This window comes from Ochotona princeps, chromosome 19, assembly GCF_030435755.1.
Source record: "Ochotona princeps isolate mOchPri1 chromosome 19, mOchPri1.hap1, whole genome shotgun sequence".
Classification (NCBI taxonomy): domain Eukaryota; kingdom Metazoa; phylum Chordata; class Mammalia; order Lagomorpha; family Ochotonidae; genus Ochotona; species Ochotona princeps.
In genome coordinates, this window is record NC_080850.1 from 10,958,256 (window position 1) to 10,983,060 (window position 24,805).

A 24,805-nucleotide genomic window follows, 5' to 3' on the forward strand; every position below is an offset into this window, starting at 1 on the left:
AAGGGTCATGAAGTCAGACAACTCAGCGTAGCTTTAAGTTAGCCACACCATACACAATTAGGAGAACGTATATGTAGCAGCCTAATGCTTAGCAAGAAGTTTTAATCATTTTGAATTGCACAAAAATCAAGAGTCCTTCAGGGCTCCCATGACAAGAAATGTTTGCAGAAAAAGCCACTATGTGCGTGTGTGTTTGTGTGTGTGCATTGACCGTACATGCATTCCCCCACTGAGTTATAAAATAATTCTTTCCATAAATACTCAGGTTTTAGAATCTCAGTAATATATCCACTGCTAAGATACCACACAATGGGAGTCTTACATGTGAGTAAAAAATGTTGAATAAAGATTAGCCTTGCTTTAAGCAGCATTACAAGTATCTGATTCTGCATTTATTTTTCAATTGTTCATAGTTACTCTTTTATCCTGTACTCTGCATGAGACTTGCACATGACCCTAGATTGCTCATTTATTAAAAGAAACATAACACAAAAGCTTACCTTCCTAGGTGCTAATGTACACCAGCAAAACCTTGGAGTTGTATCGAAATAGTAGTAGGTATTGATTTCCCTGCATTCAGGTAGGGATTCTGTGACTTCTTCGCTACTTTTTATTTGCATATAGCAAGCTTTATGGTGTTAAACACTGGTCTCTGAATTTCGAGAAAGGAAATCATGATAGGCATGCTGGAAACATAATAACCTAGAGAGCCCGGGGAAAACTTTGTTCCCATAAAATGTGTTCTCACAATCTCTAGACTTTAACAAGAATCTAGGCTGCAACACTTATTCTAACATTCATTCTTTTTTACCCCCAGTTATAACATTCAGTTTTTCTGTACATTTAGGCCGTGTCTACAACTGATTGAATGCTTCAAAGAAATACAGTGTTATTATAAAGCTTTTGCAAGGCTGTGGTGATGTTTGTTCTGCCCTTGTACGGTACTTGTCACTGTGGAAAATCTATCAGTATAAACACTGAGACCATCACACAGCAAAGAAGTGGTTTCCAAATGTGTGTCTGGCAAAAAGAAAAATTTCACACTAAAATTTGAAGCTATAAGGCCCCATTCTTCATAAGGATGGTCTCTATTTCATGGCAGTAAAATTTTCCCATACAAGTGACTTGCTGTTCACGACCACTTGTTACTTACAAAAACCAGCACATTTTCCAAAGGGGCGGGGGGAAGGATCGTTCTTGAGAAGGTCCTACAACTATTCCTATGCTGCATTTAATTACAGCAGGTATCCTTCCTTGGGATCTCTTGGAGCAATTTAGCATACCCTTCATCTTATTTGGAAGGTGCAATGCTTCTCCAACGACAGGACTGCAAGATTAATTCCTCTTGGTCACATTTCATACCTAAAGCACACAAAGTTTCCATCCCTATCCCTCCCACTCTTTGAATGCTCCCTATTATTTCAAAGAGAAATCCTCTGGATTTACATGTTTTTTTAACACTTCCTTAACACTTTCAATCATTCTTCTGAACAAAGCACAATCTGCACTCAGGGGGCTTCTTTCTTGGCAGACAACAGCACCTAAGTATAATTTAATAATACTGTCTTGTTTTACTTTGTGCCTTTTATGCAGAGGGTATATTTAAGGTTATCTTCCACTCATGTCAACTGATAAGTTTTGGAACAGCTTCTTTAGCATAAATATCAAAAATAATGAGCTACTTTGAGAGATCAATTCAACATTGTAAAACAAGAAACATGACTTTATATGGCATCTTCCGGAAGTTTGTATGTAATGGGTATGCTCAAAATCATGGAAGTGGTTCATTAACACCTATAATTTGGAGGGATGTTGTAGAGTCAATGAAATAATGACAAAGCCACTGTTTCATTTACAGTACTGTATTATAAAAAATTCAGGGGCTCGGCAGTGTGGCCTAGTGGCTAAGGTCCTCGCCTTGATCCCATATGGCCGCTGGTTCTAATCCTGGCAGCTCCACTTCCTCTCTGTCTCTCCTCCTCTCAGTGTATCTGACTTTGTAATAAAAATAAAAAATAAAAAAAAATCTTAAAAAAAAAATTCAGACACAGCTTGATCACCAGGAAGGAGTCACTTGGAATTTACAGACACCCAACTCATACAGGTAATAAAAACATTTAGATACACCGGGGAACCCCAAGCTGTATAGTCCTGTTCCACAAATCTGATGAGTACATGAATGTAGTTGTTATGCCAGTTTTTGACTCAATATGTTCGGGATGGATTCTGAGATCCTGTACCTATAGCCAGCTCCGTCTTAAAATCCTTACTGCTCTTCCAGAGGTATAATGAACACAGAGTGCTAGATGCTGAATTCCTAGTAATCACCACCAGAAAAACATTTGAGAAAGCATTCTTAAAAACAGTGCATGGATGGTGGTCAGCAAGAGTCACTCCTGGATTTTGTGGACTAGACTTTTACATGGTAACTCAATGTTAGGGTGTTATGACAGTCTAATGGAAGGTTACGCCCACTCTTAAAGACACAGACTGCTTAGACAGAAGGCACAACAGAGGTGAATGTCATGAAGATATACATCCTTATGGAAATGCCCATACCGGAGGGTAGGAACATACTGAGGAACATATGGATTAGGACCAACGAAGAACACAGAAGTGCTATCATTTTCAGGGTACACTGTGACACATGGATAAAATCGATGGTTTGTTTGCTACACACAAAGTGTAAAATCAGTGCAGAGAACAGAAAGAGTAGTGATGGGGATTTCAACTCTCCAGACATCTGCTAGAAGTCTCATTTGGATAGAAGCAGAATGTCTAACAGGCCCCTGACTTGATTTGCAAACAGCTTTTTCTCCTAGTGTAGAGAACACTTCCTGGTGGATCTTCCATCCTGTACTCATTTTTTTTTTTTTTTTTTGCCATCCAGAAAGAATTACTTGGCATTTCAACAATGCTAAGTAATTTAAAAGACAACAGTTCATTTCAGAGTTCATGAGAGGGTATTCAACTGGATTCCAAACAATTTAAAGACACTTGACAAGAGATCTTTGGGAGGAAAATGCTATCAGCACTGGGTGAAAAAAAAACATTCTAGAAGAGAACAAGGAGTGGACACTCCCTAGAAAAGATGTTATGCAGCTAAGCAGCACCTTGGTGGCCAAAGGCTGACGTAGTACAAAGAGCTTCATCAGTTTCCTTTAGGGAATTAACTTAGACGTTAGGGTCAATGATGTGATCCTTGCCCTTCGTGCTACAGCCAAAGTGACTTAGTCTTACTTTTTCTAAGTGTATGAATCTCCTACCTCTGGCCTACTACACGCTGTTACCTTTCCTAGAAATACCCTGGATTACTGAATAGCTAACTCTCATCTGTCACTGAGGTTGGCTTAACTACATAGGTGTTTAAGACAAATCATATAATCCTTAACAACCCATATTTTCTTATGATTAAAATTATTAAGTGCCATCTTCACTAGTTCTTTCATTCTGAAATTGTTATGCTCTCAACGTGTTTACCGTATTTACAAGGACACTTCAAAATGTTTGTGGTAAGTTAAAAAAAAAAAGATCAGCTCACTTTGGTATAAGGCTATCTTGAAAGTCATGCTTATGACAGTTCTCAAAAAGTTCATAAAAATGCATATGATAACATATGCAAGTCTTTTAAATTTTTCTGCACCAAGTAAACTTATTTTCTAATTTCATTTTTTTTTTCAGAAACATTCTCAGGTAGTCTTGAAGTAGGCATTCAATAACTGTTCAATTAAACAAAGCTGATCAACTACATATTACTATAGTCTCAGAAGAACACGTCTCTACACCCTATTAGCATTTTTATTTCCTTCAGTTTTAAGTGTGTTTTCTGTGCACAGCATATCCTCATTCATAGTTGTTGAACTGGTTTGTTTCAGTTCTTCAACTTCTCCTGCTCTTACTTTGCTTATGAAGGGACTAAAGGAATTACATATTGTGAAATTATTATGCATGGATTTCAAAGGTTTCTGTAGCAAAATAAACTGATCTTTTAATTCTGTTTTCCTATTAAGTTTTCAAAGTGCTATTGCATTTCCTCTAAGGGATAGAAAGAAGACAGATCATTTTATTCTTTAATTCTGCTTCCTTTTATTAAACACAGAAAGTTTTAAATAAAAGGCAAACAAGAAAAAAAAGCAAAAAGACATAATTATGCCCCCAAAGATAAACACTTTGAAGGCAAGAAATGGAATAAAATGTCAATGTGCTTCTTAGGGTACACCTCTCTGTATCTCCTGCACTTTGGGTATCAGAATAGAAAAAAACAGAAAGTCTGTATTATGGCAAGGGATCTCCACTGAGACTGTATTGAGAGCTATGTTTTCAAACTACAGATTAAGGCAACCTCTCCATGGGAAAAATAATGTGCCAGAACGATGTTGATAATTCAAGGTTGTCATAAGTTAAATTAGAAAGGTTACTGAACTTTTTGGTGAAGCATTAAGGCTTTAAGAAAGCATAATTAAATATTGGTTTGAAAAAAAAAAAGACATGGGAAAGACAAGGTTTGTGCTGTGTCACAAACCTGTTTTCACTGTCGTGAATTCATCAGGACATCACAGATTAGGAATTTTGGGTCACAGTCAAAAAACTATAATATCATAGTCTGTACCAGAGGACACAAATGGCCTCACTGCAGACAGAACATGGTTGAGATGAAAATATCTCCATGGAAGATGCAAGTAAAAGACAAAATTCCGGCATGATTCTGGAAATCAACACACAAGACCAAAAATTGACTACTGGGTAATTAATTCAGTTCTGTATAAATATAAATGCATATACAATGTGAGAACAAAAGGGACTTTTAACCCAATATATTTAAGTATTCAAGATACTCCAAACACAGGTGAAGAAATAATACTCTCAAAATGGAACAAAGTGTGCAAAAACAGGTCATTAAAATAGGTGGAATATTTAAAGAACCCATTAGAATTATCAGAATGAAGTACACAGTCATTAACTTAATATGGAAACCGAAAAAAAAAAAAAACCAATGCAGCAGGGGAGGTGGGAGCTGAACACTAAGGAAGTAGTTACGCAAATAGGCAGTGAACACAGTAATTCAGGGTGGCACACGGCACAGGGATGTCTTAATCCAATTAGCGCTGATCTGCTCTCACTGTTGGAGGAAAATGGGATCGGTCCAGGGGGTTGAACTGAGCCTAGAAGAAAGCAAAGGGGTTAACCAGAGAAAAAACAAGGCAGGAAAGAAGCCTAGAAAGGAGAGTTAGCACAGGCAAATATTGTTGAAATGAAAAGCCTAAGCAGAAACGGAGGCAAGCAGACCTGGAGGGAGGGCCAACCATGCAGGACCTTTGAATGGTGTTTAGAAGCGCAGATTCTATCTTGCAGCAGAGAGGGTAGACTTTTTGCAAGGTCTGACTGTGAGGTCCAACATGGTCAGCTTTCATCCCGAGGAGCATTCCTTTTCATGGCCGAATGGAAGCCAGATTGAAAGGATCCAGCAAGATCCAGGTCAGGGAAATCAAAGACCTCACCTGAAAAATCAGTACCCCCCTCTTCACTGTAGTGTGCTAAAGTCACCAGTCCATCCCTAGCTCAGAGGAGGACTTCAATCATGTAGGAAAAAGTGAATGTGTTCAACATCCAATCAAATCATGTTCAGAAACAATAAAGTCATCATTCATCAGGAATTCATAGCCAGAAATGGTGTGCCATGGACAGAGCAGCGGGTATCTCCAACACACGCTCTTGGCCTGGGTTACAGACAGCGGGATGCCATTTGGTTTCAGATTCATTGTAACCTCCTCATGGTCCTGGAGACAAATGGGCTATTGGCTGAGCGCTGAAATGGTATTCAACATGACAGGATCTGAGCTTTATCCAGAATTTCTGTGTGACTAGACAAATGTCATACTAAAGGATTAGAGGAGTGGAGCATTCTGTTCTCATTACAGTATTGGTGTGATCAAATTATAGGGATGAAAATACGTTTCGTTTAGAAGATGGAAAAAAAAAATCACAAGATAAATCTGTTTGGTGATACAATCACCCAGCATGTGCAGCCCATGTTTCTGCCTGTGAAATCGACCAGGCTTTGCTGTTTTTCACTGTTGACATACAGCAAATGTAAAATATTAGCAATAATAATTACACTTGCATATGCTTAATGTCTGTCAATAAGGCTATGACTCTTAAATTCCCTTAAGCTTCTTTCCATTAGAAGCAGTAAATTAAATATATATATTCAAACAAATTAAATGCTGCTAACAGCTTTTCTAATTTGTAAACACTTGCATAAACATGAGTTTTATCAAATGCTTAATTAATCTGAAATGCCAACTTAAAAAGTGAAGTAATGAACAATAAGCATATTACCACCTTAGCATGTGATTCCATCTGGGTGCCTTTGACAAGAAGTGTAAAGACAGGTTTCTTTATAAACCAGTTAACATGTAGAGAAACCAATCAGCTTCCAGGGAATAACAACAGTTTTTAATTGACCAAGGATGGTTCACTCTCTGAATAAACTATTTAATGAAACAGAAAGTCACATATATTTAATAAGTAATGTACTTTCCTTTTTAAAAATTTACTTATTTTTTTGGAAAGGCAGAGATACAAAGAAAAGGAGAGACAGAAAGATCATCCATCTGCTGGTTCACTCCCCAAGTGGCCATGATGGCTGGAGCTGTGCCAATCCAAAGCCAGGAACCATAAGCTCCTTCTGGATCTCCCATAGAGGTACAGGGTCCCAAGGCTGTGAGTCATCCTCTATAACTTTCCCAGGCCACAAGCAGGGAGCTAGATGGGAAGTGGAGCAACCAGGATATGAAACAGAGACCATATAGGATCCCATCACATGCAAGGTGAGGATTTAGTCACTAGCCTATCACTAATGGACCCTAAACAATTCAATTTTAGGCCTAGATTGTATACATTTATTTTTATTGAGGTCAACATAGCCAATCATTCTGTTAGCATTTCTACAGCATATAGAATTAATTTGCAAGTATCCAAATGTATACATTTTTAATTTAGAGATTTAAAAAAACATGTATTGACCTATTTATTTCAAAGCCAGAGTTACAGAGAGAGGGGAGAGAAGAAACCTCCCTTTGGTGGGATCACTCTGCAAATGCCTGCGACAGCTAGGCCAGAGTCAACCAAAGCCAGAAGGCAGGAATATCATTCTGCTTCCTTAAATCAGCAGCAAAAAATTTACTATTCAAGTCATCTTCTACTGACTTTCCAGCCCCATTACCAGGAGCTGGACTGAAATCAAAGCAGTTGGTTCTTGAATTGATGCTCTAATATGAGATGCCAGCATTTCAAATAGCAGTTTACCCTCTTCTGCTACAACATCGCTCCCAAATTCAAACTTTTACGCTAGTCCTGATGTGTTTTTTTTAAGATTTATTTTATTTTTATTACAAAGTCAGATATACAGAGAGGAAGATCTTTGTCCGATGATTCACTCCCCAAGTGAGCACAACGGCCGGTGCCTCGCCAATCCGAAACCAGGAGCCAGGAACCTCTTCCAGGTCTCCCACATGAATGCAGGATCCCAAAGCTTTGGGCTGTCCTTGACTGCTTTCCCAGGCCACAAGCAGGGAGCTGGATGGGAAGTGGAGCAGCCGGGATCAGAAGTGGCGCCCACATAGGATCCCGGTACGTTCAAGGCAAGGACCTTAGCTGCCAGGCCACGTACCAGGCCCTAGTCCTGATGTTTAACCCAATTGCAAATACTCTGGTTTAACATTTCTCCTCTAAGTATTACTTTTTCCTTAAGGAAAAAAAAAATATTTATTTTTATTTGAAACTCAGATGTACAGAGAGTGGAGAGACAGAAAACTCTTTCATCCACTGGTTCACTCCATAATGTGGCCACAATAGTCTGAGTTAAACTGATCTAAAGCCAGGAGCCACACACTTCCTTTGGGTATCCTACACAGGTGCCGGTGCCCAAATCTTTAGGTCGTGTTCAACTGCTTTCCCATACCACACACAGGGAACTGGAAGGGAAGTGGAGCAGCCAGGACATGAACTGGCACCCAAATGGGATCCCAGCATATACAAGGCAAGGACTTTAGCCACTAGGCTACTATGCCAAGCTCCTGTAATTATGGCTTTTAAAAATGTTATATAAATACTGCACATGATCCAGAATAGCTCAATTTTGTAGTTTCTGACAGAAAGAATCATCTTTCAGCTCTTCTTTCTGGGCACATATTATACATGTGGTAATACTCAAATCCTTTAGGAATAATAAGCAAATAATGTTTAATTCCTCTTGCATGCCTTCAGTCTGTGAAATGGAGGCTGCCGAAAAGCAAAATATCAACTGACATGCCTCAAGTGTATTACCATGGTCAGCAAGAAAGTAACAATACTCTACAAAAACCTGAACAGCCCTAAGAAATATCTACTCTGCACACACTCATTTACTGAGAAATTAAACTCCAGAAATAGAAATCAAGATACCCAAAGATGAGTGACAGAAGTAAATCAAACCTCTTTCTGCCCCTATTGGTAACTGAATTTTTTTTTTTTTCTTTTAGAACATGCTGTGAGCTACAATGACATACCATTCCTTGGGACACCCTGCGATGCTGTGATACATCTAGCCTTGTTTCTAAGGCAATCTCTGGGCATTTACACTCCTGGCTAATAGTACCACAGCACACAACACACTTTCCAGCCTACCAATGAGATGGCTACATTCACAAGAATCAGAGGCCTCAATGAAATCGAGGTAGATTACATCTATTGCTTCCCCTTTATCTCATGGCCGGCCTCTCTATTAGAGAAGGAAATTAGGTTTGTCTGGCATGATTCACTCTCAAAAACCCTGTTTGCTCTTCAGAGCTCTGCTCCTTCCTAAGGGATTGCAATACAATTAAAAAATAATTTCCTCTTGCATCTTTTTGATTGTCACACCTAACAATCAAGCTGACCAAACCGTAATTAGCTGGATACTTGCCTTTCTGAATACCTATTCTGTAAGGAAAAGCCTAAATATGCCCTTCCCTTTTGGAGCCTTCCTGAAAGTTCTAGCAATTAATAAATAGTAGAGTGTTCTGCAACATTATGAATCTTGCAGAATTCACGTCATTAGATCTGTTGATAAGAACACAAAATGATTTGTACAGTATCTTTAACAACTTTTACTTTGTCCTCCTATCCTTTTGCTGTCTTCTGTCTTCTATTATCTCAACGCTCTAGGCAGGACTCCCTCTGATTATCTGCCCCAGATAAATTTGTCTTAGGGTCAGAAAACAAAAACAATGAACAGGAAATGAAGACCTCTGAGGTTGTTTTCATTTCTCTCCACTTGTCTGCCATCAGGTTTCTCTTCGTTCCTATCAGCCCTTGACAAATTTCTGGATTCTTTTTTGGCTTCCCTGAGTAAAAAAAAAAAAAAAAAAAAAAAAACCTCTCCCATGATCTACCTACTTTCTTTGTTCACTCTCACAAGCAAAAATTGTCCCCTCTCTTTCCTGAGAAGGAAGCAACAGTCGCACAAGGCAGCTCTTCCTCCAAGTCAGTTACCTGGTTGAGCGGCCAATGTTCTGACCTCAGAGGGATGGAGTGGAGCTCTTTGTTCTCCGCCATGCGTTCAGCAAGCATGACTGAGCACTTACTGGAATACTCCTGACATTGTGTGGCAGGTACAAAGATTGTGGCTGTGAAAATGGACAGGACTGTTTCTCTCAAAGAAGTTTATGATTATTATTATTATTATTATTATTATTATTATTATTATTTTGCTTGCTTAGTGAGAGCAAGGAGCAAATGCATGAAGTAAACACAAAAATTGTTGGCCTGGCCCAATGGCTCAATAGCTAAATCCTCGCCTTGAACGCAATTCCATGTGGGCATTAGTTTTGTCCCGGATGCTCCACTTCCCATCCAGTTTCTTGCTTGTGGCCTGGGAAAGCACTTAATGACAGCCCAAAGACTTGGGAACCTGTACCTGTGTGGGAGATCTGCAAAAAGCTCCTGGCTCCTGGCTCCTGACCCCTGGCTTTGGATTGGCCCAGCTATAGCTGCCACAGCCACTAGAGGATTAAACCAGAGGACAGAACATGTCTTTCCTTCTCTCTGTAAATCTGCATTTCCAATCAAAATAAATGAATATTTTCAAAATAAAATTATTATGCCTAGCAAAAATCACCCATTCAGTCACTGTGAGAGCAAGTGGAGGCAGCAAGCATGTGGGCTAAATGACTATAAACTCTATCATGAGAAGAATGGATACCATGCTCCCGATCCTCGCACTTGCTTGAGGAAATCCTCCCTTGATTTCCTATGGCACTCATATCATCCACATCTGGAAACTGTTCTGGGGGTCCCAGCAAGATTTAACAATTTATCCCCACAGACAGCAAGAAGAATCTACAGAAGAATGGTATAGGCAATAATGCTTTACTTTTTATCTTTAAAAAAATTCTTATTATAACCTCAGTAATTTCACTTCACAAAGATTCTCAAACTGAATTAATGAAAACAGTACCCCTGCAAGTGAACGTAAGCAGGTTAAAGTTTCTCACACTTTCCCAACTGTGGGTGATGGCGCAGGTTGCATTGTACCTAGGCAAGTGTTAGACTGCTGGGAGAAAAGCAGCAGAGAGCTGGCAGGCATCCTGGGCCTGGTTAATGCCAAATCTGTGTTACCATACCAGTGTGCCAGAATAGTCACCTATCCTAGTCTCTTTTTTTTCCAAAGATCTGTTGGGGTTGGGGAGCTTCCAGGTCCATGAGCCTGAGGGTGTGGTGTTCGGCAGGGTCTAGGTCACCTGGCCTTGGTCCTTAGGTCTGCCTGTATGGTGGGTGCTGTGTCTATGTACCCTGGGGGCAGTAAGCCCACCAGGGCCCAGGTCACCTCGCTAGGGTCTTTGGCCTGCCAGGGCAGTGGGTGCCAGGTTTGTTAGCCACAGGGACAGGGGTTCCAGCAGGGCCCTGGGTGGGCGATCCAGGGTGCCATGACACCTGGCAAAGCCCACTGGCTACCTGGCAGTATGCTGGTGGGCTGGTGGGTGCTTGGTGTGTGGGGTTGCAGGTGGTCTGGCACAGATTGGGGAATATAGGACCATGAGGGCTCATGTCCAGGATTGGTGGTCTGACTGTAGAGTGCAAGTGTCAGAACCTGACCTTCTCAATGGAACAGACCGAACAATGGGTTTCAGGCCCAGATGCACACGGAAAAATGTGGCAGCCCATTGGGACTTGCAGAGGATATCTGGTACCACAGCAGAGGAAGGAGAAGATTAAAAAAAATGGACAGCTAATGCAAGCCAAATGATGACAGCAAGTCTCTGGATGAATGGAGACTCTAAGGTCGACTACATCAGCCAATGGACCTTGGAAGGTCCATTCTTTCCTTCTCTTCCCCCTCCTGCCAGATGCAAGAGGAAGAAAATGAAAATTTGGACATAATATTCTCATCCACTTTCCCCTAAGCCTCAGCTCCTCCCATCCTGATCAACTATTTAAATAGCATCTTAAAAAAAAAGTTTCTCACACTTTTTTCATTTCAGTTAGTATAGGCTCTCTCTTGAGTAAAAGAAATGACTGCTAATTCTTTTTATCTATTTATGTATCTGTATGGTTATCTACTAATCATCATTCTATTTGAAAGATACAGAGATAGAAAGACCTTTCATCCACTGGCTCACTTCCTCAAATGCCCAGAACAACCATAGCCATTCCAGGCCAAAGCCAAGAGCCAGAAACCAGTCAGCCTCACTCATGTGAGCAGAAAACAAACTACATGAGGCAGTACTACTGCCTCTGAGGCTGCACAGACAGAAACGTCATCCTGTATAACACGCAGGACTTGAACCACATACTATAGTGTGGAATGTGGGTAGCTTGAGCTGAATCATCAAACTTTCTGACTGCTAATTCTATGTCAAGCACAGATTATTCCTCCTAGTATTCTTCCCTCTTCCTATGTCAAATGTGTAGATCTTCAACCGTTAAATTATCACCATATCCTAAAAGCATGCGACTGAGAACCAATTCTAATTCCTTCAGCTCTTCCCCAAATGATTCTACCAAGATCCACATCCAATGATAAGCTCTTTCTAGAATTCACTTTCTGAGACAATTTTTGTCTGTAATATTTTTGACGTTTGTTATCATAATCATCAATGCATATAACCTGTTTACCTGGAGCTGTGCTCTGTACTCTAGGTCTTAGTAACATATTTGCTATCAACTTACTGGGTACAAGTTGAGACAAAAAAACAAACAAACAAAACTAGAAAAACAAAAAACAAAACCAAAATTTCTCTCTACTGCACCAAAGGATCTACAGTGAGTGAAGACATACCCCATTTGAGACCCACTGAGGCAGTTTGAGAAAGCTCTTAAAACTGAGTGGTCAGCCTTAAGGTTAATATACTGGCAAACACAGGTGGTGCCAGCTGTCAACTTAGAGACTCTCCTGGTCTTCTGAACTTGCCATTTGGCAATTTTCCACCATTTTGTGTTCTCTGCTTTCACAAACTCATTGGGATTGTGAATCTTGTGCACCATTTTAAAAAATTTCATTGTAGCTTACTTCAGTAAAGACTAGATGTGAATAAAAAAAAAAGGCAACCTTTAGTTTTATTTTTTAATAAAGTATGTTTTGCATGGGTATCAAGCCCTCCAGACACCCTAACATTCTAAGGATGTTTTCTTATTCATTCTCAGTAGAGAATCTCAAAATGCAGGGAGGTTTCAAGCGAATGCTGTGAGAAGCTTGCCTTGTATTTATTATTATTTTTTTTGTACACATGCCCATTGGCCTCTGGGGCAGTGAGCGCATTTAAACAAGCAGAAATAATACATAAATAACTGCAATTCTCCTGACTCCATCCCTTTATTCATTTCATAGAACAATACAATTTTGTGATATTTAGCGTGCCGCTAATAATAATAATAATAATAATAATAATAACAAAAAAACCAGTTCTCACTATGAAAAGTATTTAGGAAATGTTACTGAAATGGTATGATATACATTACATTTGTTCATTTGGAAATACTGTTAATCATTTCTTTCTCCCTTTGTTACTTCTTGCTATCATGGTGATTTTGCTGCTAGTCAATGAAGTTAGCTTCATAAAGGAAAAACAAGAAACCAGAGGTCACTGGAATGTCAAATTAAAGGAAGACTAAAGGATGGGGCAAAGAAACAAATGGATAGGGTCAGCAACATTAGAAAATCTTTGTTTTAGGAACTCTAGTGTACTCCATTTCCAGTTTTGCCACTGAAATCAATATAGTCAAATTGTCTCACTCTTTGGATGAGTTTGTTTAGATATAAATTTATAGGCTAAGGCACAATTGGTCTTGCCTGGCTTATGTGACAGCTCCTAGGCTAGGGAGGACCAGACATCTTATTTAAAGTCCCTTTGAGGCTACATTCAATGGAAGAAATTTAATTACTTTGGTCAGTGGAATATTGGTCCTCCAAAGATGTTCAGGCTCTGTCCTCTGGGTATTACAAATACACAGGGTTACATGGCAAAGAGCAAAGAAGACTGCAGATGGAATTAAGCTTACAAATTACATGACTTACAAAAAAGGGAGGTGATTCTGGTTTATCACCACGGGCTGTGTGTAATCAAAGGACTCTGAAAAGGTGTAAGAACACAGGAACCTACACACAAAGGAAGAAGAAAGAAGAGTCTGTAAAGGAAAGAGACAGCTTCATTGGCTTTAAAGATGCCAGACGTGAAGGAAAGAATGGACTGGGTTTCTAGGAGCTGGAATGGACCAACAGATCGTGCCCCCTGAGCCTCCAAAAGTGAGCACAGTCCTATCAAGAACTTGATAACAGGCCAAGAAAACAACCCCATTTCTGAACTGTTCAGTAAAACATACTAAACTTACATGAAGACACTAAATTCCATTCATGAATTAAAAGAACAATTGGCAATTGTCAAAACTTTTCATAACAAAACACAGTCAAAATCTGTAAAAAAAAAAAAATGTTCAGCTATTAAGAGATAAAAATCTGGGCAGGCAGTGTGGAATAGCAACCTAACCCTACACCTGCAGTGCCAGCATTTCACTCCTGATTTAGCCCCCTCCTTACAGCCTGAGATGCAGCAAGGGATGGCTCTGGTCCTATGGCCCCTGCACTTATGTGACAGACCCACAGGAATCCCCTGGCTCCTATCTTTACCGCAATCTTGGCCATTGAAGCCATTTGGGAAGTAAACGAACAAATGGGAAGAACTTTTTCTGTGTCTTTCATCTCTAACTTTGTCTTTCAAGCAAAAAATTAAAACACATTAAAAAAAGAGAGAACCATCAAAAACAAAACCAAAACACATACCCAAGCTTACAACGAATAATACTTGTTCTACGTAAACAAAAGGGTCATCGATAATTCCTGACTCTGTAATGTTTGTTTGACTTCTACTACTAGAAAGAAAACACAGACGAAATATCTGCTGCCGCGGATTAAACTAAACGTCAATCATAAGAGAGCCAATCACAGGGCAGATGTCTGGCATGGTGGAGAACACACCACCTGTCACTAGCGTTCTTCATCAGAATTTGCAGTAGATACATGGACTCCGCTTTGGATTCATTTCTTTGCAGTAGAGACGATTCAGATGCTTGCCAGGCTCCCAGCCATCCCTCTGAAGACCCAGATGCTGTCTCAGGCTCCTGGTTTCAGCCTTGCCTAGTTTGATTATTTGGGGAATAAACCAGTAGGCAAAGGTCTCCTTTCATTTTTCTCTGTGTGCTTTTAAAATTAAATATGAAATAATTCAGTACAGATTAATGGAAACAATCTTGTATCCAGTGGGCCATCTACCCAGGCCCCTGCCCTGCTGCCCGGAGGGCGTGGCTTAAGCCTAACCTTCCTAATGGCCCGAGGTACAGCCTTCAGGAGTGTGACCTCCACAAAGACCTCCAACATAGCTAGACGGTCAAGGGAAGTATGCCTGAACATGACCTCTGACATGACGGGAAGATCTAGGAAGACAGACCTGTCATACAGCCAATTGCAGCGTCTTTGGTGCTCCTGGGGTCTCCCTCCCGCCCTCCCCTTCCTTACCCTTTAAAACCTGTAACCTTTGCATAATAAAGCAGACATTCCTCAGCAGCTTGTCTCTGGTGGTTCTTGCAGCCATAGGCCACCCTCTGCCTCACCCCTGGTGACCTTGGGGCCTGCTGGCAGGCCTAAACCCCAAGAGTATCCTACCTCCCAACGTGACTCACACCATCTTAACTGTTTCACAGAAGTTGTCAGTTATTCAGCTTCATCCAGAACTGAACCACTTAAAACCTTACTTTGCAGAGAGTAAGTATCATTGATGCATTGATACAAAAAGTACTAAAACTTTTCTTCATGCTCTGCTTGTGAATTGGAAATATTCTGTCTTACACAACATGACACGGTATAGATCTTGGGAAACAGACATGGTGTAACAAAGTTTGCACCTTAGCTGGGGTGAGGACTACTCTGCTATTCTGCCACCTACCATTATTCTTACTGTTTATAAGATGTATTTAAGATGTTAGTGAAAAATTATGAATAAACAATATTGTCTTCCTTATATTAGTAACCTCGACCAATAAACTCAAAGTCTGAATAGAATACAGAATATATTTTCCTCAAAGAATTCTCACTTAAATGCCTTCACACTAGAACACAATTTTGTTTCCTGCCTTTAAACTCCATGTGCAATATCAGATCTCTTGCTCTCCAAACTGTTGTAGGTCTTTTTATTTAAAGATTTATTTATTTTTACTGCAAAGTGAGATATATACAGAGAGGAGGAGAGACAGAGAGAAATATCTTCCAACCAATAATTCATCCCCAAGTGACTATAATAGCTGGTGCTGTGCTGATCTGAAGCCAGGAGCCCAGATCCTCTTCTGGATCTCCCAAACGGGTGCAGGGTCTCAAGGCTTTGGGCCATCCTCAACTGCTTTCCCAGGCCACAAGCAGGGAGCTGGATGGGAAGTGGAGCTGCCGGGATTAGAACCGGCGCCCATATGGGATCCTGGCGCACTCAAGACTAGGACTTTAGCTTCTGGGCCACATCGCCAGGCCCTGTTGTAGGTCTTGATTGTGTGTTTCTTGCAAACTCTACTGACCCACCATGTTAAGATAAAGAAAATGTGATCACAGAAAATTCTATCATCACAAACATATTTACTTTAATAAAAAATAATACTATCTATGGTCATTCTTATCCTATGCTCATAGTAAGATGAATCACAACAGAAAACAAAAGCCAAAATTAGGACTATATATAACAACTGACCCATCTTGATTCTTAAGAATTTTAACTTCTCTCTTTCTCATACAGCATAATACTGTTTAGTTCAATAAAATATCACATTGGTAATAGAATTTCCCTTAAGATTCTATTAACTAATTATGCTTGCAGTCATTTTAGGTTGCAAAAGTATACTCTTAGATCTTTGACAATGGTAAGAATATCCAATGACCTATTTCTCACAATGAATCCATGCCTTTAAGTGACACATGACAATCAAGTATATACTCATTACTATATATTACATAAACATGCTATTATAGTCGCACCACTCCATTGGAGACAGACAGGAGTCTAAGCTGCACAGGCATGTTTTCAAGTTTATACTACTTTACGTTCTGTCTTTGTCGGTAACAATGTACTGTGACTATCCTTCATCTCAATGAATATATTTCCATGTCATCTGCAGTGGCTACCTGCTACTTTGCTGTTGTTCACCAAGCCAAGTTGTTCCTAAACTTGATATAATGAGTGGCCTAGCATTTCCCAGGAGTGAAATTCCTAGATAAAAACATTGTTGGCACAAAATGTCATTTCATACTAAAATCTGGGTTCCTTACTTTGCTCTTACCAACTTTGAACAATCCAGTCTGCAGAAACAAAGCAGAAGACACAAAGCGGACCTGGCATCCAGGATTATTGCCAATTGACTTTGGCAAATAAAATCAGGAGACTTTTAAGAAAATGAAAGACACATGAGCACCAGTTGTACAAAATGCCAGCAACTGGTTAGAGTATATGAGTCATTTAAGAGTTGCCAGTCATGTAAGAGGTGATGGAATGGGCTCCTGTTTGCTCCTGGGGGGACGGAATGGGTATATTTTGGCATTGGCATCAGCCAATTTTGAGTCAGTCTTCCTGGCTCATGCTGCTACTTTCTCCAGCCTCCTGCCTGCATCATACATCATGAGTTAAAACAGAATGCTGGCCAGTTTCTGGGAGGGAAGAGGCACTTAAAAATCAAATTGTTGTTTTTCTGCTGCCTATCATTAATTTTTATGTGTTTAAAGTATCTAAGTAAAAATGCATCCTTCAATTCAGTAGAACATGCTTAATGGATTAAGAAGTCATTTATTGTAAGTATAAATATCTTTCTATATAAACATATATCTTAATAGACAGATTATTTTTTAGCTCTCCTAAAGGGAAATCCAAAGATATTTAATCTATATTGTCTATTTTTCACATGAATAAATTTGCCAATCTCTAGGACATGCCAAATGCAAATTTATTATAATTTTAAATTGGCTCTATAATGGGCTCAGTGACAAAGCATATGATTTAATATTGTTCATTATGATATTGTTTATATTTTACAGGAAAGTTACTTTATTACTATTTAACCACATTAAATTTCCCTGAGGAGTCTGATTATCCATTAATGCCTTAATGGATGTGCCGCCCTGGACTGACTATAGAGTTTGATCCTCAACACAGACCAGTAGATGTTTGAGGGGAAGGTGAGGGCAGATCATCTATTTGGTGTAATTTGATTTCTAAAGTCCCTTGGGATGGGTGGTAAGGGGGATTTTTCAAAAACTGAAAATCAACTCGTATCTTGAAACACAGGTTACATTGTTAAGATTTCTTCTTCCCCATCACATTTAGAAGATACACAATTTGATGTTAGTCTTTATCACAAATTAGCTTTGTTCTGAGTAATGCAGACTTTTTGTCAAATCTTACTATGCTGTGTTCCCACTCCTTAAGAAGCAAAGTTTCACAAAGCAAATGCAAAAAAAAGTTATGAAGATTTATGCTGAATCATTAAAGAGACACTGTATAAAGTAATTTCAAAAGTCAGATTGAAAATTTATTTAGATTATGAAACATGATTTGATATAACCTCAAAAAATAAGGATAAAGGAATACTCCTCACATAAATTACTCATTTGTGGAATTAAACATTCAATAATTCTTCTCAAGGAGGCTAAATTCCCTTGCCTTTATCCTTTTACTTCATTATTTTTCAACATAATTCAAACAGTACTTTTTTTCAGTCCACAAGTTAGGTCAGAAATTGAATGTTTGACAATCCTGCCAATAAATCATTACAGCTTTTTCTATTCATGCTCTTGTTATTCATGAAAAATTAAAGGCATTTATAAAAATATCATGATTTCATTTAGATTTTCTTTCAACATGTTGTTCCTATATACACAGCTGATACAGAGCCCTCACAAGTCAGTAAGTACACATCATATTTTTAAGAGGAGAGGCCCCTTCAGTACCTTCTCTCCAGTTGTGTCTCATCTTTCTTCCCTTACTCTGTAGGTCAAGTCCCTTGGATTTTCAGTTTTTCCAACCCATCATGTAACATTTGAAGGTTGGTTGCCATTAACCCTTGATATCTCTGCATGAACCATTCCTACCATCACATCCCCAATATTTAGCTCCTAATCAGATAATGCCCCAATCTTTTTGTCTTGAAGAAAGTGCTTTTTGATGCTCAAGCCTACTTCAGAGTTCTTTGTTATACACTCTCGTTCAAAACTTAAAAATGCAAAAACTAGAGTAATTATTTCATGAATACTTCTCTTATCTCCTTTTCTACCAGAGGCATCAAGAAACAAGGACTATGTCTTATCCAATTATCAATACTCCAAGAAAATATAACCCATGCTAATAAGATTAGTTTAGAAATCAAAAATATTTATTTATGGATCTATATATTAGCAATTGCGAAATATTGTACAATGTAACTGGGATTCCTCCAAGTGAATGATAAAGCTCCACCCCATCATTGGGAAGAAGGTTGTGAAGTTGAGAGACACAGGAATTCATAACTTCATTGCAGTATGAATCAAACGGAGATGGGAATGAGCTAAGTTCATGGTTGCTAAGCATCCCAGGGGAGAAGCTGGTGGAGTTTGTTTGAGGCTTCATTGTTAATCGAGGGCTATATTACAAACACATATATATATAAACTCAGAGATCTCATCACAGAGTAGTTTACAGGGTAAATAAAATAAAAGTAAAAAAAAATATATGACAACTACATTCTAAATCAACTGTCATTTTCAACAAATTCAAACTAATACGTAAACCTCACATACTGAGTACTATGCACAGTTAAAAACAATTATTTGTAAGCATCATTATGATTTAGCCTCAAAACAACATCAAGGAGACATGCTTTCCCCCTCGCCCCACCTGCCCCAGAGAGCTGAGACAATTGTTCAGTCTTGTCCTTAAACAAAGGGCAAAGCAGGGTTGGGCCTGGCCTCTGTCTACATTGTCATACCTCACTTCGTTACCTGTGAGTCATATCTATTACAGGTTTCCTTATTTTGTGATCTAATTTCAATCCCAAGTTTATTTAATGGCATCCTCCAACTTGGAAAGAAAAAACTAGTAATGGGACATGTCCAATATGCTATGCCTTAGAATACATTTTCATGTAAGTAACGTTTCTGAACACTTGAATCAGATCAGTGTACAGAGATGGTCACTCACACAGGGTGGATCCAGAATGTCACTGTCTGCTCACCCACACACCTTGTTCTCTGTAGCTCCCTTCCAGGGACTCTGATCTTAGAAGTGTGGTCCCAGGCAAAGCCTTTGTAGACAATGCTAGGAACTAACTAGGACAGTAGCATAAATCTCCATGAAATGGCTCTACAAAAACCTACTTTTAAACATTCAACATTTTCATTTAACAGGTTTCCCTACTTTCAGCCACTGCAAACTCTGTCAAAAAATACATGGATAATTTTGCTTTGGCGCACAGATTGGTAGTTGCTGCCTGAATTCCATCACAGGAAAAAAATATTAATATCGCATTTAGACAGAATAATTCTAGTTGTCCAAATAAATCATTTTTAAATCTACTGTCTTGGCTCAAAGGAATAATTGTCAAAACAGACACTGGCAAATGGGGATGAATAGTTGGATAGATGGGAAAAATCCCATAATCCCTTAAATATCAAGCCACATAGACAAGCACTTACTCCCCGTGGATGTGAAGATAAAGTTCTATCTGGCTTGAATGAGTCCAAGGTATTGGTCCTCAGACAGTTCAATCAAGAACTCACTGGACAGAGTTATTTGCTTGCTCTCAGAGCTGGGGCAGCCTTGAGTAGCCTCCTTGAATTTGGATGGCCAAGAGAGAGAATGGAGATTGATGACTCTTCTGTGAAAGCAGTTGGTTTAATCGCAGTGTGGTTGCATTTTCCGGTGCCACCTGGACTTGCAATGTCCCACACTGAGCACCAATGAAAAATGGCCTTTTCATTTTGCTTAGGATTCTCTCCCGATCCTTAATGCCTTCCATAATTAAGGAGTAACTACCAGGGCGTGGGGCATTTCTAGGGGATTAATGGCCAACTGAGAGAGTTGATGGCCTGGAGACTCATTAACCTCAGCTGGTCATTAATTCCTTAGGAGCTGCCTGGGGTTGGGGTGTGGAGGGGAGACAACTCACTTGATGGCATTTCCAGGAAAAGAAAAAGTTAACTTTTAAATTTGTGGAGTCACAGGACATCTGCCTTGACAGTACACAATGCCGCTTCTAGCATTTCAACCTCACTGTGTTGTCAGGTCTCTCAGCTCCAGCCATCTTTTTTACCCTGGGTGCTAGTATTAGAGAGAACAGAAATAAACGAGACAGGATCTGATGTGCACACTGAGGCGAACATCCTGCTGTATGCCAAATGATGAAGTTAAAAGAGTTGTGCTTTAATCTGATCTGAATCACAGACCTTTTACAGGTAATTAAGACAACAGTATTTAATCTTGTGCTAGCCTCCCTCACTTAAGAACATTCATGAACAAAGCAGAAACTATTTACAAACATTTTATGCTTCCGAGGGTAGTGGCAACAGGCGATCTTCAGTATGGCTAGTAGAACTGTAAACTGGAAGAATAAATTTGAGAAACAATGAGATCCTTACCACTGAAATTTAGAACCTATGTCTTCAACACCACACAATGTCATTCCTTTGTTCTCCCTCTAGAAAATGGTATGGATGTTTGCAAGGAAATGATGGGCAACAGTGCTCGCTATGAGCATGTTTAAGCAGGAAGAAATTCCAATCAGCCCAAGTATTTTTTGGAAGCAGAATACTAATTACAGTGTATCAGTCCTTTAGAAAGTCAAGCTGCTGTTACAATACTGAGGTCAAAAAGCATATGTAGGAAGTTTCTTAAATCACTAAGAACAACAACAAAAAACGATACAAAGTCCATGACGTAAATTAGCTTAAGAGAAACACAGACAATACTATATTTACTATGGATATACAGATTTATGTAAATTAGTAGAAAACAATTTAGGAACACTACAGAGAAGAACACACACACATATACACAATCATGTACACACACATCCACACACATAAACACACTCCCTCAATAAAAATAGCAATTTTCTTTGAATGGTGATGCTGTCAAACTTCTGTCTTTATTGCCTATTTCTGTTCATAGGTAGTATTCTGAATGTAGGCGTTTACGTTTACATTAAAAGAGAAACTAGCATAACTATTTTCAGTTCCAACCAGAGTAGCCATGCTTTGCAGGGTCCTTAAATGTTTGGGGCATTGTGTGGAACATATAACAGCAAAACACTGAGTGAAACAGGATGCTGTTCTCAACCAACAGGCTAAGAATCTCTGGGCTGTCTGCCTCATGAGTGGAAAAAGAAAGTTTTGTACAAAATCCTACCTGTAAATCACAGTGCAGTAACCCTAAAAGGAATTAAACAATGACAGGAGTCAGCAACTTCCTGCATACCTGGTGGCCAAAGTGAGGACAGGGTGACACGGTCATTCAGGGATAGCATGAGAACATTGGTCCATGAGGTGCAGATGTGTATTAGCAACTGATACTTGTACTCTAACATTATCTGCCTCAGGAATCAGAGATCCTTTTAAAATGTATGTGAGATGGGCTTAGCCCAGACTTATGAAATCCCAAAGTTCAGAGTTACACTGAGCACAGTACACTGTCTCAACTATGCCATTCATTGGTTAGTTCACCATGGGCAAATTAATGAAATATTCTGACATTAGTTTTCTCATTTGTAAAAATTAGAAGACAAATATCTGATTCAAAGGTAGTTGTAAGGATATAATAATTTCTACTGAAGTTAACCATAATATGTATGGCAATTTTATCCATTAAGACTATTTTTTTTTCATTATCACTACTAATATTATGACAACTGGTTATCGATGATTAAGAATTGAATGTTCACATTGGTTTCGCGGAGTAAAGCACCAACTGGAAAGATAAGCTGTACAAATGAAGCATTCTCCAAGACAAAGTTTCACTATTTGTAAAACAGGATTAAAAAAAACTCGACACCATAAAAACAAATTTGAGAAAATTGGTGTATAAAGGAAAGCACTCTTTTTTCATATTATTAGTTTACCCTCCAAAATATGGATTTAAGCAGCATGTAACAGGGTTGGGCGAACTAATCCAGTGTTTTTGGTCAGTTATTGCCCTTCCCTTATTGAGGTCAAATCTAATTCTAAGTCAGACTTACAATTTTCATTCCAGTGATGACAGAGAAGACCACAGCTGTTCAAAAACTCAGTGGCCCAGAAGAGAAAGTTGGCTTCTTGATGTTTCTCCCTAGCAAAAGGTGAAACTTGGAATCTCTGGTACTTTGTGGTATGGTGTAATACTCACCAATTCCTACATTAGAAAGATGGACCTTAATACATTTATGATAATAAAATATGGCCAAAATATTGATGCTGTAGGTGCATTTTCATGTACTTTTACAAAAATCATTTAAGACGATGAAAATGCCATTTAAACTACTTGCTATATTTTCCCACGAGATCTGGGTCCTTATTTTGCATTAATGCTAGATTCACAATGAACACTGTAGGTGGGGACAATGCTGATGGCATGATGCAATACAAAGAAAGAAAGTTCAGGGTATACCTCAAAAAAGGAGTGGGAAAATTGGCTTTACGCAAGTTTCCTTTAGAAAAGAACTGTTAAAATCTATGTACAGCTTTGCATAATGCATTTTAAGAGTTTTTTAAAGCCCTTTTGTACAATGGGTTTCAGAATTTTTTATAACAAAATACATGATTTGATCAATTTTCATGAGCTTTCTGAAAAGGCCTCAAGGAGCTCATAGTGCAGATCTATCTTCCAGTGTTACACACCACAGTGACATCTTCTCTTCACTCTGGCTGCCCAGGTTTTCTTGGTGGCTAAAACAAACAGATCACTCAGCCTTGCCAACCCCATTTTTCTATCAGTTTTTCCTGCTCTTTCCAGCTGAATTTTATTTATTTAATTTTGGGGGGGCGGGGACAAGTGAGGTAAATCAATAGCCCTAACATATTACAGGTAGCACATTTATCATAGCAATAAACAATCAATGACATAATGAGAAATTTTCTTCATTTATTTCAACAGTTCTATTGACACGCGAGAAAACATCTGCAGCTTTTTTTTTATTATTAATAGTTGATCTTTTTTTTCTTTTATCAAACAATGAATATGCTCCATAGGAATGACAGCCTGGAATTTCATAGACTTGTTCTGCTATCCATGTGTTTATTCCTTTGCTTTTGATTATCATCTACTCATGACAAGTTGAATTGATTTTAACTTCTGTAATAATGATTACAATGACCACCTTCAAAACATCTTTAATATATTACTAGAATGAATTAAAGAAAAGTTCCAAGGAAACAATGTGTGGATGAATGAAACTTAATCTCTACTTCCCCATTCTCTGCATGCTATAATGACTGAGTTCATCCCACTAATGTACTACCCTTCCCAGGTCAGCAGAATCACTACCTTAGCTGACTGTCTAGAACCAGAAAGTTGTCAACAAAATCATGGTAGGTAACTGACTATATTACTGAGTAAAGGAAAACTACAGAATCAAACAAGATTTGAAAAGATGGATGGGTAGAGGTCTGCCTATGGCAGCGGAGGGGTTGAGACGCATACTAGGGAGCTGGTCAGCAAAGAGGATGACACCAGTAAATGGCATCTCTCTGTCCAAGGAAGCACCCAACATTGATGGTTTATCTGGAATAAATAGTTCTTAAGGCATAACCCTTAAACTAGCAACTGCTGAATTATCTTTTTCTTGTGAGAAATATACCTTATGGGGTCCCATATGGCCTACATAGACAGAAATTCTTGACTAAAACCCTGATGGGTGCTGATTTTGCTTGGTGATTTTTCATGCAAAGATCTCATTTGGCAACTCTACATGACCAAAGCTGTGATTCCTGAAGGTAAGAGAAGATATCACCTTAATGTGATGGGGTTTAAGGACCAAATGCTTCTACTCATTAAAGTATAGTGCTGAGAACGGAGTGGGCTAGGCAGGGAGTTAGCAAGTAACAAAGGGGTCGAGAGAATTTTAGTATTCTTGAAGAAAACAGTTCTGAAGTTCTTACTCTATTCTCTTCCAAGCCATTCCCCATGAGGTAACTGAGTCTGCTCTGCCATGAAGATGGCATGCTGAACATATGTAAAACAAAATCCACAAGGAGATTCCATAAAACCTTCCTAATGATCATTATTAAAGCCCATCTAGACTGCACTGTGTCTGTAAAATT